Source organism: Lissotriton vulgaris, unplaced genomic scaffold (assembly GCF_964263255.1).
Source record: "Lissotriton vulgaris unplaced genomic scaffold, aLisVul1.2 SCAFFOLD_722, whole genome shotgun sequence".
NCBI lineage: Eukaryota > Metazoa > Chordata > Amphibia > Caudata > Salamandridae > Lissotriton > Lissotriton vulgaris.
The window spans coordinates 8,218-21,544 of NW_028247608.1; the positions used below are offsets into that span (position 1 = coordinate 8,218).

At 43.4% G+C, this 13,327-nt stretch overlaps 1 protein-coding gene across 3 annotated transcripts in view; it reads left to right on the forward strand.

Annotated features, from left to right (window-relative positions):
* Positions 1 to 1,317: 1,317 nt before the first annotated feature.
* Positions 1,318 to 13,327, forward strand: part of ZNF512B (zinc finger protein 512B) — a 264,244-nt gene continuing 252,234 nt past the window's right edge. For all 3 annotated transcript variants that reach the window (XM_086949746.1, XM_086949747.1, XM_086949748.1), the window contains exon 1: positions 1,318 to 1,443. The gene's annotated coding sequence lies outside the window, so the exon portion shown is untranslated. The remainder of the gene's footprint in view (positions 1,444 to 13,327) is intronic.

A 13,327-nucleotide genomic window follows, 5' to 3' on the forward strand; every position in this document is an offset into this window, starting at 1 on the left:
TCAATGCTCGGACGTCAGCGTACGCAGCTCCTCCCCTTGCTCCTGATGTCATGACGCACCTCGCGGCCGGCACTACTTTCAAGGGACTACTTTTTTTATGGTAAATTTTTTTAATTACGTTTTTATTTTATTTTTATATAGCCTATGTCCATCTTCTGGACCTCCCCTTTCCAACGCCGTATTGGGTGTTGCGATTGGTGGTGTACTTTTTGAGTTTACCTGGCTCAAAGGACACAGTTCTCTCTTTATAATAGTAGTATAGATTACATACTTATATGAGTCAATCTTTCTAAACAGTAAGTGTGTGAGGTAAAGCGCTCAACACCCTACATTGGGCTGAGCAGCACTATAAAATAAATGACATACACATGAGCGAGGATCTATATGGTGATGAGGGGCACCATGGGAGGTTAATTATTTGAGGGAATCTGTGCGGAGGTAGGTCTTTGGGGAAGGGGTGTAAAAAAGGCTGAAGGCCTCTGCATCCCCTCCAGTGCAGGTGGGACAACACTTCAAAGGAACCCCAAACTGTAAACAAAATATCATATGAAATCCCAAAAAAAGACCTGCACAGTTGCTCAAAACTGTGCACATACCAAACGGGTGAGTTGCACGATTATCTCAACTAAATATACACTTATTTTGATGTGTACTTATGTTGGTTGTCTATTTACTTACTTATACACCATTGTACGACCTCCTCTGATGTGTCTGAAAATGTACCTTTTGTCCCAAATTTCTGTCCAGAATTTTGATTCTTTGTCCCGAATTTTTACAATCCCTGTCATGAATTTGCACATATGCCAGTTGGTCACCCTTTCTGCACCTTGACTGCATATGTTGGCCAGCATTTGAGATGAGTCAATGAGGAAATACGTGAAAAAATCGGGATCTGGCTTTCCCATTTACTTTTTGAACTGTGGAATTTTAAACGAGCAAATAACGCTATTTGGCTTTCAAAATCTTGCGTGTCGCGCTAAATCTGGGCAGTATTGGGAAAAATATAACCACATTTTGGCATGTGCTGTAAACTAACTAAGCTCTACATCAGTTAAAGCTCCCGCTGAAGTCTGCAGAAGCCAATAGACGGAAATACGGGCCAGGTACATTGATAAGAGTGAAAGTCTGAGAGTGGGCAATAGGAAAGCGTGCACACCTCTATTAATACGCACGTCTGGATATGCACGAGCACGTCGGACTGGGAACCTACCCGCGACCGTCTTAAGGTCAGACCACATGTAATTGGCTTATTATGAATGCACTTGAAGAAACCGCTGGTACGCACAAACTGCTCTGAAAGTAACCTCCGTCAACGTACGTGTCTGCCTGGCTCTAACGTGGCTGCCGCTCCAGACTCGCCCCGCCCACAACCAGCGCGCCGGGGACGCCCATGCCCCTGAGCACAGGGAGCGCGCGCCGGGCGGCGGCGGCCGAGTCACTGAGGTAAGGCTATGAGGGCAGCGCAGGCCGCTCCTCTTTTTTTTTTTTTTTGGCGCCTCTTTTTTTCTCCCGCCACCCCCAACCCCATGTGCGAAGGTGGCAGGGCTCGTCAACCCCCGGGATGTACTCAGCTGGCGCTGCTCCGACTAATCTCACTCAGCGTCCAAGGGGGGAGGGGGCGTTCTGCTTCGCCATTTTGCAAGTGCGGTTGTGAAAATAATAGATTTAGAGAAAAAAATTAAACAAGCAGACAGAAGGAGGAGGAGGGGCTGCCGGTTGACAGCGGCCTAACAGTCCCCCTCTTTCCTAGACTGCTCCATCTTCTGTCCAGTCTGACATGTCCCCACGAGAGTCTGACTGTGACATTTTATTCTACCCTTCAGTTTCACAGCCTCCCACAGAGTTTGACACCCAACCCTCATTCATTCTGATAAGCTCTCCTCTCAACTACACACACCTTTTTTTCGTGGTTGGCATTTTGCCCTCTATGCCAATATCTCCTGCCTCTTCTATTAGCCCCATCCAAGATACAGCGCCTCTATCAGTTCTGAGTCCGATTGACACACCTTCGTGAGCTTTATGACCCACTGCCCCTTATCCCTTAACTGTGGTCTAAAAGCTTTTGTGAAATTTGCTTGACAACCTAGAGTTCTACAATTCGTAAAGAATCGGCCAGGCAGCACTGTCACATCGACCATGTGACAGTGACACAAATGCAAAGGATTTGAGTTCATTGTGGCCAGCAGAGCTCTCCTGTTTCCTAAGTCCATTAGTAAGGCGATCGTCTAGTCCAGCTGTTTTACTTTGCATTCTTGGACATGTAAGCCCAATTTTATAATGGAATTAAATGGAACTTTAGAGTGAAATGTACTGCCACCACGAGCCCCAGAGAAAAACCTAAACTCTGAAATTGATTAGGTATTTACGCATGACTCCGCAAAACATAAGAGCCTGAGGCCCACCTTCATTCATCCTGTGTGACATTCTCCTCCTGCCCCCAAGTCATCTTTCTTTGACTTGGCACCTTTTCAAATAGTACCATAGCCCTCACCTTCCAAAGTCTGCGACCCTTTCAAAAACTAGATCTAAAGTATTGCCTCATGTCAATTTGTGTCTTTGTTTGAATTTAAAAAAGCTGTTGTCTTCCCAAAGAATTACATGTTTTCAAGAAAAATCTTTTGTGCTTTCTGGGTCATTGTTTGCTGTGGCTTCTTTCTAGTAGCGATATATAGTACACTATCACATGCTTTAGTACTAAGTTGGCACATCACAGCTCCATGGAATTTATTGAAGTTATTTATATAGCAAAGACATTACCTGTAGGTGTTAGGTCGTTTTATAAGCATTAACAAGATATTTATGAATAAATAAGTTGCATAAGAATTGGTAAGTTACATGCGAATAATAAGTTAGCTGCCAATAGTTGAGCCAACCAAAAAGTTAAGTAACTTGAGCGAGTAAGCCAACCATGACAGAGACAAGATAAACCAAAGACAGCTTCAGTGAGAGAGAAATAATATTGGAAAAGGTAAGGGATAGATTGTTGGAAATGACATGGTGCATCCCATTGGTCAGATAGAATCACTCAGTAGTCCTAAAGTATTGGGTGATGGGTGTTGATTCTAGTATCTTAGATATTCCTGTGAGCAGTAAAGGCATATCACTGTGAAAGCAGAAGAAACTGCAATTGGGGCAATACTGAGAAGAAGAGGGAAATAAATCAGAGGAGAGCCCAAGCAAGACATTTGAAGTGCCTTGCACAAGGTAAGCTGAGGAGTGATCAGGTGAAAAAGTTCTGGAATTAAAAATATATTTGGAAGAAAAGAACTTTCAATATAGCCTTGAATGTAGACGGTGAAGTGGTGGGTCTTCTGTCTGAAGCAGTGAGTTCCAAACGTTGGTGGCACTAGTTGACAAGGATTGTGCCATTGCGATTTTTTTTTAAAGTTTGGGGGTTCAAGGAGCCATCAGTATTGAACCACCTGAAGTCTGCACACAAAGTATTCTGGGAGAGCAAGATAAAGGTCATTGCAATAGTCCAGTCTCGAGTTTATTAGCGCTTGGGTGACTGTTTTCCTAGACGATTCTGACAAGAGGGGCAGAAATTTTATCAGCATCCGAAGTCTTCCAAAGCAGGACTAATCAGAGCCTGAATCTGTGTTGAAAAGGAGAGGGTTCTGTCAAATTTAATAGCTAGGTTCCTTACAGAACCCTGTTGGGGGCCCGGAAGTGGGGCCTCCTTCGACTAACAAGATCTTCAAAGTTAAGGGAAGATGCACCGAAGATCATGATCTTGGTCTTACCTGGGTTGCATTTTAGTTGGTTCCTAGCCAACCGCTGAAACACCTTGGAGAGGAAGAAAATCTGAGCCTACCAGATATCTTAAGCTTCAATGGAAGATACTGTGGTGTGGAGTGTGTAGGGTCTTCTGAGTGAAACAAACCGTTATGTAAGCTCAGGCATTTGAGAAATTTACCAGTATTTTGGATTGTTTGTAAGATATGGCAAAGCCTCAAAAAAGCACAAAGTTGTTGACGAAGCAACAGATTTTTTGATGAACTCAAATGGTGTAATGAGGGACCTGGTTCTTATAGATCTGCTAGACCGTCCTTCACAGCTTACATGAGCTGGGGTCCAGCACATTGCCTGAAGCAGCTGAGTTCCTGTAGGCAGAAGACATACATTTTTAGGTCTCGCCTAGACGAAAGCAAAAGCGAAGCTTTTGCTGTCTAGGGAGACAACTTATGTCGCCACTTTCTGGGGAATGAGGACAGCAGACTATCACAAGCTTGTCCTCCTGGAGATTCTAGCTCGTGAGCGCGCACGTCGCCGTGCCTGATATTCCCATGCACAGAAAGGCTCCCGCACGCTTGCGCACATACACACACTGCATACACACACGCACCCCCCCTTAAAGAAAGGCTCACGCACGCATGCACACATACACACACTGCATACACACACACACGCACCCCCACCTTAAACAGACACACGCGCAGACAGACACACGCACGCACAGACACACTACAACAGACACACGCGCACACCCCACCCCCACTCACCCCTCCTCTCCCTCAACACACTCACCTGTTCTGGCGGTGCTCGGCGGCGGTTCTGCCTCTCGGGCGGCGGTAGCGCTTTGCGGGGCTCTCCCCACATGAGAGCCCCGCCTTCCCCATGCGCCCGGCCGCTCTTCGCCCGGTCCCCCATCTCGGGACCGGGACTCGATCAGGAGCCCTCGGGGCTCCTCGGACAGTGGCTTCTCTCTCGCGCCGCGATGGGGGCGGGACTTCCGGTTGGGGCCGCGCTGCGATTGGCCGGCTGCCCAACTGCTTCCGGGTCGCCGCAGGCAGCGCGGCGGCCCGGCGGGAACTTGAAGAAACTCCCTGGGCTGCGGTGGTGAATTAAAGGCACACGAGGGTCAGCCTGGAGTGCTGCATATTAACCCCTTCACTTCTGGCAGGTTTCCGCCCCTGTGCGGTAAACAAATGAACAGGGGCGGGCCATGGCGAACCCCAGCCGTCATCAGCACACGAGCACTTTAGTGCATGACGGCTGGGGTTCGTCACCAGCATGGAAGGGGTTAAGTAAGAATCAAGTAGAGGCAACTTGTTTATTTTAATACGTTTTGAATGCCGCCTTTGAAATATTTTGATTAGAGTAGACGGTGATGTAAACATGAATTTGCAAGAATGCTGAAACCTATCTTAATGTTGAAAAATAAATCTTTCCTTTCATACTTTTCGAATTCCACAAACATATTTGTATGGATAATATGTGCCCGATTTTGAGAATTGCTCTTGTGCAATATGAAAAGGATCTTGTTAGCTCGATCCACGTTGTATCTGGCGCTGACATACAGCGTTAGCAGCATGTAACAGGCACATGTAGATATTTATATTGCTGTATTTATATGCTGCATGTCCATTAATTGGGTCTATTGCAACCAGTCTTGCAGAAGAATGCTTCCCTCTGAGTGTGCGACTACAGCAGTGAACCAGTTAATGGTGTGCGGTTACCCTTTTCACAATGTTTGGTGCTCATCAGGTGCAGCCCTGAGCTGTAAAAAATGTTTCCTAAATCTCCAGTGTAGCCAATCCATAGTCTCGCTGAAAATACTCTCGAATTTCACTTGCACGGAATAAAATACCACATTTATGTCTGACCGAATACTGCAAAGTTCACTTTCAAGGCAAATTAACAAATTGTATTTATGGATTGCGCTGTGGGTAGTAACGTCATACCTTCAAGGCACTGCGCGCCCTTTCTGACATACATGCCAATAGAACCAATTTGGGCGGAAGGCTTTTGATTTTAGTATCAAAATATGGCTTTATTTTGTCAGTCTCCTGCGTGAAATTAAATCTTCTTCCGCGGAAGTCAATGGGAGAAATACATTCTCCCGGTTATTTATTTATTTTTAATCTCCAAATGTCATCATCTAAAATGTTGGCATGTGTTTTTTCTGGGTGCTGCAACTGGCAAATTCATGAACAAAAAGACATGAGTTGGGTGTTTGGTGGATTGTTAATTCGTTCACTGTCTCTCCGGCGAGGAGTGTGGTGGTTTCAAATGAGCATGTAAGGTTTTTTCTTGAATGGATACAATGTGCTGCCTTTTAAGAATTGCTCTTGTGCTATATGAAAATCCTATTTTCATGAATCTGGCCCTTGCCTTCTCTGTCTTCATTGCTTCTGGCGCTGACAGACCTCTTCACCAGCATGCAGTAGGCATAGACAATCTAGGCAAAGTCTTGTAGGCAGGCTGCAGGGGCCATCTTAGAAAATATTTGTAAGAACTTTTCTCCTTGATTCTTTATTTTGGTGCCAAAAAGCAATTTTCTAGAACTTATTTTGAGCGCATCAATCTATTTATCATCTTGGTCTCGCTACTTGCTTAAGGCAGGAAAAACAATATAGGAAAAGTATTTTCTTTTAAAACCAAATCTGTCAAACCTTCACCAGACACGCCTCGATTCCACACGTTTCCACTACAATGATCAGAGTTGAAATTCCAAGTACAAATAATTTTTTTTTTTATATTTCTTTTAACGTTTTGACTACTTTAGTGGGATAAATAATGTGTTTCTATGAAGAGGACAGTTTACTGTTCCAGTAAATGATCTGTGAGATCGGAGAAGGTTTAGGCAGTTCTCAGTGTAGCAGGGAAGTGGGTACTTGATGCCATTATGCCTTCTCTGGGCCTACGACTAAGGCTGAAGTCAAAGGCTTCTTGGAGGATGGAGGTTAATGGAGAGAAAGCAGAGAGCCTCTGTGCTTAGTAGTGATGGAGCCTGAGTGAGGGCATTGGTGCTGGCCACTGAATCTGCATTCATTGGTCGCTGGGCCTTGGCGAGTGAGCTAGCGGATGTGCAAGGGCAGCATTTGTGACAGTGGCAGCTTCTCCGAATGGTATATGCGTAAAACGCCTTCAAACTGAGAGGCTTTCAGTGAAAAGAATGATTGTTAAAGCCAGTATGTTTGGCTTACACACACAGGCACTCCGAATACAGGTACACGTGGAGCAAGCATGCAGATATCCACACCTGCAGCCGTACCTGCAGACATCCATACTGCCTCACCTGCAGTCATTCATACCTGCAGACATCCATTTCCGCAAATTGAACAGACCTTTTGGTACCCTTCCACAGATCAGCATTCACACATAACCCCTGCACCTCCTGATGCATGCGAGTGCTTTAGAGGGTGAGGATACTGTTTGCAAGTACATAAGACGTAACCAAAGGCTCCTTTTTACATGGACATAGGTACATAAAATAATGCCTTTCTGGAGTATGCGTGAAAGAGGAGTCTCGCTCAGCCTAGTTACCGTCTGCCAATTGTTTGTGCGACGCCAATGATTTCTGCAATCACTTACTGCATTACAGTTCTCTAAAGTTAACCCTACGTACAGCATGATTACTCCTAGTGTAATCAGCAAAATGACTGCTTTGTGTGTGCCGTACTTTACATTTCAGATCTCCTCTGCTTTCCTCGGAGCGTTGTGCCCTGTCCGTTTGTTTGCTGCTACAGTGCGGTTTTCATTTTGTTCTTGGCTTGTAGGCATGGATTTTGCTGCTGCTGTTGGCATACATTTTTGTTTTGTTGGTAGGATTTATTTGTATGTACTAATATGTTAAAAACTCGACAATGAATCACATGAAACCCCCCTTTTTACATATTTTGTTCCTATTGAAAGTCGGATTTCTGTACATTTAAAAAAAATCCTCAGGCTCCTGTAAATGCCAGGGGTTCTGTTAAATCCTGTAAATTCCTAGCATTGAAAAGTAAATATGATCCGTGCTAACTGGATTCCCTGTTAAAGTGCTGTACTTTGATTTGTGGCACTTTTAAAGTTGGCGGATGTTGATGTATATTCAGCCATATAATACCAAGTATTAATTACGTTTCTCGGTGTCCTTCAGATCGTAACAGTTTGCAGTACGATATTGGAATGATTGTGTGTTTACTTGGCATGTTAGTGGTCTGTTTACTTGGCATGTCGGTGTTTACCGATGTGCATACCTCCTTGTATTGAACTGGATGAGTGTGGCGGATACACACACAACATTCACCGCCAACACATCACTCTGGGACACCGCCAACACATCACTCTGGGACACCTCCAACACATCACTCTGGGACACCTCCAACACATCACTCTGGGACACCTCCAACACATCACTCTGGGACACCTCCAACACATCACTCTGGGACACCTCCAACACATCACTCTGGGACACCTCCAACACATCACTCTGGGACACCACCAACACATCACTCTGGGACACCACCAACACATCACTCTGGGACACCACCAACACATCACTCTGGGACACCACCAGCACATCACTCTGGGACACCACCAACACATCGCTCTGGGACACCACCACATCACTCTGGGACACCACTCAGGTGCACCACCACTTCACTTGGGGGCACCACCACTGCACTCGGGGACACCACCACTGCACTCGGGGACACCACCACAGCACTCGGGGACACCACCACATCATTAGCCAGGCACACACCACCAGCTGTCAGTGCACTCGCAACCACTGCATCACTCAGCGCAACCACTGCATCACTCAGCACCACCTCAGCATTACTGGTTCAAATATGTTCTCTCAATGTTTCAAGCTTTATTACAAATGTCACAAAAAGATGTTAATATTTCACTTCTGTTCTTGGATTTTCGTCACAATAAAATACACTAAACATAATGTTCACAAAAGTTATTTACAAAAGTTTAAGCTATTGCCATTATAAATTAGAATCACTTTTAAGTATTAATTATTCAAAAGAAATAAAAGCCATTTTTATTTGTAATATCAACACATGTAAGTCACGTAAATACAAAACATGTTGCATTACTATAAGTGTCACATTTGTGAAAGTTATAACTATTGGCATTGTAAATGACAAAGCTATTAATTTTGTTATTTAAAAAAAAAAACACATAAATTAAAAATTTGTCATTTACCATACCAATAGCTCCAACTTTCCTAAGGCGAGACCTATTGCATTGCAAATGCTTGTTAATCTGGCTTGACTTCATTGATGTCTCTTTACTTATTGTTACTAATTCTTTAAAATATAAATAGTGGGGGACTTTGGCAGAGCAAAGAGGAGTATTTCTCTTTCACCCCATGCAATCAGCTGCTTTGGGTACCCGTCCACCTCGTTTAAAGGGCTTGCAGTGCAATCTCTGGGGGCACTAGTTTACATCTCAAATGTGCACTGAATCATCATCACACATTGAGGGCCAGATATACTAACGTGGTTGTAAAACGTGGCAAATTAAAACCGGACTTTTTGCAATAATTGTCTTATTTTGGGTAATTGACCCATGTACTAATTAATAAGGTAGTTCGAAAAATAAATTAGGCGGGTCTCAAATTGCCAGTGTCTACGATTGTCTTCTATCATCTTGATGATGGACTGCAAAGGACAGAATAGTACTATCTCTATGATTGTATTTTAAGATTGATTTTTTTGTATAAATATTTTTGTTCTTTTCAAACGCGTGAGTACATCTAGAATAGCTGACATGGACTTTGGCTCAGTATCAAAATTGAATTTTTAAGAATATAGGGCTGATTTAAAACAAAAACAGAATTTAATTTTGAAAAACTTCAGTGAGAGTTGTCAGTGATCCCCTGGACAGACCCATTCTTCTTCACAAATCAGTTACCACTCTAACTTGGACATAGGGAACGGTACAGTGGTTTGCAACATTGCAGTCCCAGACTATTGATACATATGGTTCCTATTTGATATGTAGAAGGGACACCCAAAACACACCCCTTCCAATTACCGAATCTGTAACCATTTCTAGTATCATTTTGCGGTTCGGAAAACATTTTAGGTATGTTCTTTTTTCTACTTTTAGTCTTGTAATTGATCTTACATATGCTTGCTGAGTTTGTGTTTGTTTTACTGTGGGAGGAGGAAGTGGGTGAATGCAACAATGAATCAGCAGCAGGATGAATGGATGCATGAGTGCAATAATGTTTGAAAGAGTGCATGTATGATGAGCTCTTATTGAGTGCCTAAATTCACCAGTTACTGAAGAGGCAGTTTCAGTTGCAAGCCAGACCAACTGGCCTTGTCAGTGGTTGATTTGTTTTTTAAATAGATGGGGGAAAGTGTTATACAATTACGTTTTGTTTTTTAAGAATGGCATTAACATAGGGGTGTCTGCGCTAAGATCACATCTTCCAAACTTTTATAAACAAGCAAAGTTATAAAAAAAATCTCCACAATTGTTGCAGTTCTGTAAATGGAAGTCAATATTTCATATTTTTGCAGTTTCTAACTACTTGCATTTTGTTGAAGAAAGAGATAAAACCCATGATTAAACCAAGGTAGGGTCATGTGTTCGGTGCGTGGCCAATTGTAGTTTTCCCTATGTTAGCCTAACTACTCATGATACATGCCACATTTACTTTGCACACGTTACTACATAAACACACTTACTTATTTATGTGCCACATTGTATTTTCACACAAAACTTGAAGCTGTTTTTGTGTTCTGTTCTTTCATGGGATTTGGTCTGAACACAGCAGACAAGTACAAACAACAATGTCCCTTGTTATTTCTTTTTGTTCAGGCACTAGCACCTAGACACAGAAATGAGTGCAGCTGTTGTTTGTGAGCCTATGTTATATGTTATGTTTTATGTTATGAAGATTTATACAGCGCATAGCTACTCACAAGAGTGTATCAGCGCTAAAGTCAAAATGGCACCTGCATATGAAACATATAAAGATTGTGTGAAAAGTCACGTTTTCAGTTTCTTTTTAAAGACGGGAAGGTCCTGTGTTAGATTCAGTTCCCTAAGGTGCATGTTCCAGTTAAGCGGACCTACATACGAGAAGGACCTGCCACCTATTTTGAACCGGCAAATGTGCAGGACTTGAGCCAGATGTTCAGAAGAGGAGCACAAGGTGTGGGAAGCAATTTAATCACGGATTCTCTCTTTCAGATAGTCGGCCCCTGAGCCGTGCAGGGCTTTAAGCATTTAAACCATGGCCTTAAATCGAATCCTTTTTCTCACTGGGAGCCAATGGAGAGCCTCAAAGTGAGCAGTGATGTGTTCCCTAGGGGATGGGTTGAGTATTGAACCACCTGAAGTCTGCACACAAAGTATTCTGGGAGAGCAGGATAAAGGGCATTGCAATAGTCCCGTCTCGAGGTTATTAGCGCTTGGGTGACTGTTTTCCTAGACGATTCTGACAAGAGGGGCAGAAATGTTATCAGCATCCAAAGTCTTCCAAAGCAGGACTAATCAGAGCCTGAATCTGTGTTGAAAAGGAGAGGGTTCTGTCAAATTTAATAGCTAGGTTCCTTACAGAACCCTGTTGGGGGCCCGGAAGTGGGGCCTCCTTCGACCAACAAGATCTCCAAAGTTAAGGGAAGATGCACCGAAGATCATGATCTTGGTCCTACCCGGGTTGCATTTTAGTTGGTTCCTAGCCAACCACTGAAACACCTTGGAGAGGCAATTTGTGATAGCCTCCCAATCTAGCTCCTTTCCTTTTCCACAGGCGAAGAGAAGCTGGGTGTCATCTGCATAAGAGATTACTTTCGCGCCCAGCGACTCTGCCAGTGCCGCCAGTGGTGTAAGATAGACATTAAACAGGGTTGGGCTCAACGCTGAGCCTGAGGAACCCTTATTGTCATTGTGCGAGCTTTGGACAGAAAATGAGGCACCCAAACCTCTTGGCTTCTATTGTCCAAAAAAGAGGAAAGCCACTTCAGGGCAGTATTCTTAATCCATATTGCTTGAAGACGTTCGAGCAGCCTCAGATGAGGAGCGGTATCAAAGGCCACAGATAAATACAGCATAATCAGTATGGTCTTGCCTCCCATGTCCAGGATGTCTCTAATATATTCAGCTACTTTCAAGAGTGCTGTGTCCGTACTGAAGTGTGGCCTAAAGCCAGATTGACTAGAATGTTTAAGCCTGTTCTCCTTAAGGAATTGCAACAGTTGTCCATTAACCGATTTTCCCAATATTTTATTAAAAGCTGGAAGGAGGGAGACAGGTCTGTAGCTTGCCAGCTGTTTCTGATCAGCAGTGGATTTTTTAGCAGAGGTAGCTCTTTTTCCCTTTTCCAGTGTGCTTGAACCTTGTAGATGATAGAGAAGTGTTTAATATTCTGTTTACAATGGGATTTATGACCAGAGCTACCTAAGCATATCTGTAGAGCATGGGTCAGAAGGCGAACCAGAAGCTGAAGCCTCCAGGCATATAGGGCAGAACCTGGCGAAAGTGGAGCTTCTCGTAATAGAGGTAGGAGCTTCGGTTAGATCAGGAAGGTTAGAGTCAGGTTGCATATTTTTAAGATCTGCCTGATTGGTAGTGATCTTGTCATGAAAGAATCATTCCAACTCCTCGCACCATTCTGCAGACGGTTGGCAGTTTCTACAAATGACATCCGGACTAAGAAAAGATTTCACAATTTTAAACATATCCTTAGATTTATTACCAGCTTTGTTGAACTTCCTTCTAAAGAATGCCTTTTTGGCAAGATGCACATTTGCATGATAGTTCTTTAATGCTAGCTTATAGGCCGATTTAGCCTCTAGATTGAAGTTACTCCTCCATTTTCTTTCAAAGTGTTTGCATTATTTTTTGCTCATTGTAAGGTCCTCATTAAATTGGTTTAGTCCTGGGAGAATGGCGTGCCTTGATAGGGGCTAATTAATTAATAGTATCTTGAATTCAGCTATCCAGGAATGCAGCATCCTCTTTTAGAGAGCCAGACAAGACTGGGGTGTTCGCTACTAGCGCTTGAGTTATGTCACTTTGCTGTATTTTTGTGAAGCCTTGTCATATAGGCATGCACATTAATGTTAAATACATAGAGAGAGAGATTTTCTGAGAGGAGACCCTAGCTGTACCTGAGATGTAGAACGTCCATCTGTTTACGCTAAGGTACAGGGTCTTCTACTAATCCCAGTGATCTTTGATATATAATCATGCCGCTTCTGTAGGGGGGGTTTAGGCCAATCTGTCTTATAATATGACAGGACTTTTCATAATATATGGTTTACTGACTATGCTGACTGTATTTTTGTTAGGCATTTGTTTTCTGATTGTGGCATGAATACTGCATTCTAGAGCACAATTGTTTAAATAAACATTTTAAACTTCCTTTGTGTCTCTGTTATATCTTATTGTGGACGAGTACAAGTGTGAGAGTGAAAGGGGATGTCCTCTAACCATGATCCATGAGAGGGTTGGGAGTGTTGTGTTCTGGGGTGTCAATTCACTTGCATCTCTGGATATGTTTAGGAGGGCAAGTGAAACCGAATAGCTAGTCAGACTAGGGCTCATAGTCACTGAATTTGTATGGTGACTCAATCCCTGCCTACTTGGA